The 4057-nt window shown below is 44.0% G+C and overlaps 1 non-coding gene across 1 annotated transcript; it reads left to right on the top strand.

Annotated features, from left to right (window-relative positions):
* The first annotated feature begins 827 nt into the window (after nt 1-827).
* Trnaq-cug (transfer RNA glutamine (anticodon CUG)) lies at nt 828-899 on the top strand. The gene has a single exon. It is a non-coding gene; the product is annotated as a tRNA-Gln (tRNA).
* The last annotated feature ends 3158 nt before the right edge of the window (nt 900-4057 follow it).

The following is a 4057-nucleotide window of genomic DNA, read 5'->3' on the forward strand; positions in this document are numbered from 1 at the left end:
CGTCCCCACGGCTTCAGCTGACGAGGAAAGGTGGCGGGTGACTTTGTTGGCGTTAAAAGTACGCATCGCCCAACCTCGGTGCCATCCAAACGAATCCCTCCTCCACCGTCGTCATTATCAGCAACGCGGGCCAGTGTCATTAGCGTCAGCGTTGATTTTCAATTGCAGTGCGTGGGGGTGCGCAGCGTGCATTAAATGTTGCATCGTTTAGCAAACAAGCCAACGAGAAGAACGCCGAAGCTGGTGGGTTAAAACATTTGCATGCGAAGCGGTTACAGTGTCATACAAAGTTTGTGTTTGTTACAAAATTTTAAATTGTTCTCTCATATCTTGTTGGCATTCCTTTTATCGTGAGGTTTTTCGCACAAGAACATTTTATCGTAATCAGGGAAGAAAAATAAAAAAATTTAATAGAGATTGGTGCTGTCATGTTGAGAAAATTGCTCAAAAAATTGTGACGCTATTTTTTAGATTTTTGTAAAGTATTTAGTCTACAACCAACTAAAAAACTATATTTTTCCCAAATTTTTATGGAATTTAATTGATCAAATCATGGTCACTTTGCATATGTGTTATTTGTGATAGTGATCAGCAATAATTTGCCGATAATAAGCAAACATTTGGTTGAATTGCATCGATTAGTGTCGATGTATCAATAAAAGTTTACAAACTAATAAGAAAGCAAGTAGTAGAAAGTAGAAACAAAACGTGCGACGAACTATTAAAGGGTTAAAAAACACCAATCGATGCGGAGAGCAGATAAGGCCTGAGATGTAGGATCGAGCGCCAACAGTCAAAACGAAAAGTTAAAGGTGAGGGCGTCAACAGGTTCCATGGTGTAATGGTTAGCACTTTGGACTCTGAATCCAACGATCCGAGTTCAAATCTCGGTGGGACCTATGAATCTTTTTACCAACGGAAACTTTATATCAAACATAATTTGTTACTTAAATGTTGTATTGCGCATCTCATGTAAGTAGGAAATATGAAATAACATACAAACGCACACACACATGCATACTAAACAGTGCAGATTTTTTCAATTTTTTTTGTTTCTTATAAACATAAACACGTCGGTTAATTTTACTTCTCGCAATCGGAAGCGATTTCCTTGGCGTGTATTATCGTCCGCCGCATTCGAGCCTAAGAGTCTCGCCTCGGTTGCCTGACATAAACATTTCATCTTTACCACCGTGTGCAACCTTCGCGCCGATGCATCCTTGTGCATCGCCCACACTCCACCCTTCCTTCCCGCGTTGGTGCAAAACATTCACAACCATTTTTACGATGCTTCACAACAGCAGCTGCAAAACCGCAAACCAGCAAACATCTGTGATTCGATTTTCCAACCAGAACCGCCAGTTTGCAGCTTCGTTAGGGAATATTGTCCGCAGTGCGAGGGAGGGGAGAGGATGCTTGCACCCGACTGGCGGGACAGGAAGCAGCGTACAGGCAGCGTACTAAACGCATCCAAAGTGCATTTAAGCTCTCCGCCCGGCTGCAGTCAGCGTTGGGGGAGTTTTTGTTTTATGATGGAATGTTTTATTCATACGATCAGCTGACTTGTTTTTTAACGCTCTTCTGCCTTTTAATGCGCCCCTGTGGTGGCGATGCGTGGGGTGAATCAGCGGTTGCATTACAAATTTATTAGCAGCCATTAAAACCCATTTTCATTTGTACTCTTTTACTTATCGTGAGGAACGATGGCGCGTTCAGGGCAATGTAGTCGCATCATTTGATAGCAAATTTTACAAATGATGTTTTTTTTATTTAGACCTATAATTTCCCTCTTGTAAATATGGAAAGGTTTTTTTTCTCTTGAGCTCCCTGTGAATAGAGCGATGCTATCGTTCACCAATAATTCATACACGCTGCTTTCAGTGTACCATCAAAAGTGTAGTATTAATAAAATATACTGTTTTACCGTTTATGTTAGTAAAAAATGCTGAAACGCACCGTGCGACTCAATAAACATTATTCCAGGCCTGAACTCCTGCTCTGATTTTTTAAAGTTCGAAATGTAAATTCTTTTTTTATCTTCCTTGTTTTTTGTTACTTCAGCTTATCAACACCCAACGTGAGTGTTTTTCTTCCCTTTGTGGTGAATACCGTGCAACGACGGGGAAAAGGAAAAATATCGTGCCTAAACGAATGAATGGAATTCTGCAAATTTACAATGGCGCGCCATAGGAAAAACCAATCTGGTGGAACAAGGAAAATTCTGCTCGCTGGAGAGCGACCCTCGCGCGAGGGACGGTGAATTGAATGAATCTCTCATAAACGGAAGTGAAGCAAAAAGTTTTCTTTCCTCCCCGAACCAACCACGAGTAGGGTGGGGAGGGAAAACGAGCAGGTAGGGGGGAAAACGCAAGTAACACAGCGCCTGAAGTGCGTCTGGAAATTCCTTCCTCCCTTACTGGCATTACATGGGCCGCATTCAACGAAAATTTAATATGTTTCACCTCATTAACGCCTTCGTCATTGTTGTTCGTAATTCAATTTATGTTTCTTCAATTTTGCCCGCGCGCCCTCGCCCGCCCCGTGCTTTTCCGTGGGGTGAGGGGGACGAAAACGCGGTTCGAAGTGGCCACATCCAGCTTGCAAAGTGGGCACCGACGGATTTACATATACATTGCCCACAGGCGGGTGAAAATTTGTTAATGTAAACGAAGAAAAAAACCCCAACACGTCCAGAAAATGTAAAGCAAGTTAAAAAAAAACCAACCCAAAAATAGATGCTCCTGGGCACGGAGGAGTAAAGAGGAAAATCGGGAAAAAAATGGATGATATTCGGCTCGACACTTTGCCGCAGTGTAATGTGTGCGGCCATGTTTGCCAGCCCGACCGTTGCCGCAGCGTGCCAGTATGATTTTCCACGCACCCAAAGAGCAAGCCCAGCGTCTTAAGTTTTACGCTATTTTTGACGCAAGAATAAAGAAAACCCAAACGAAACCGGAAGATGGCAAAAAAAAACGGCACATTCGATGAAGAGGCGCGTCGGGTTTCATCTTGCTTTATGATAGCAGGAGGAAGGCACTGGACCACCGTCTTGTGGATAGCAAAATCTGTAGCTTCTTGCTTGAAAAGGCCGTCACGTTGAATAACGGAGCCCTTTCGTTCCAAACAAAACCAACTAAACTTGACAGTGCGTTTAAAAAATCAGATTTAATTCTCTGCCAGTAAACATCTAAAATAATATTGTCACTTTGTATAAGTTCATGGCTTGAATACTTTTTATCAACCATACGGTCATCGATATGACTTTTATGATGCTAAGTGGCCAGTTTCGAACCGAACAAATTTGCTGCCAGCCGGGTTTATGAACCTTCCAGTGAACGAATTCACGCCCGAACTCCTCTACACTGCTTCTGCATGCTGCTGCTGCCGATTGAATGGAAATTATTGCTGCATAATTTGCACCCAAGGCCTAGGCCCGGGCCGCTTATCACAATCTTCCCTCCACGCGAAGGTCTTGATTATGCAAATGCGGCGTGTGTATATGTGTATGTGTGTTTGTGGGTACCCTTAATGCATGGTGCATCATCGCTCCACATCGAAATCAAATGGCTGACTGCACTGGCCAACCCGGCAAACTGCAACCTTCACGGCGCAATGGAAGGCTTCGACGCCGAAGACGCCACACCACACTCCGGTGGAGGCATTTTTTGTTACGTTTTTTGGTTGAAAAAGCCGGCCCTATTATAACCCGGCAGCCAAGGTGGATGGAAAACATTGGCCACCTACTGGGAAGGGAAGCAAAAAAAAAACGTGAAAAAAGAGATACGCGCTTCTGCGTCAGATAAAACTCACGCACTAAAGAGCGCGCACACACCCGGGGGGATACGGCCAGGGAAGATGGCCCGATCTCGGTGGATTTGTGGGGCTACCATGGAGCCGGGGCAGTAGACTGTTCAAATCTTCAAACCCTCATAAATCTCAATTTAACGGTCTTGGCATTCATTAAAAGCATAGAGAAAACCGAGAGGAAGGGGGGAGGAAAAACACCCCGCTGCGTCCGGGAGAACAGAAAAACAGCTCAACTCTAGTGGAGTAAAAC

Source organism: Anopheles ziemanni, chromosome 3 (genome assembly GCF_943734765.1).
Source record: "Anopheles ziemanni chromosome 3, idAnoZiCoDA_A2_x.2, whole genome shotgun sequence".
Classification (NCBI taxonomy): Eukaryota; Metazoa; Arthropoda; class Insecta; order Diptera; family Culicidae; genus Anopheles; species Anopheles ziemanni.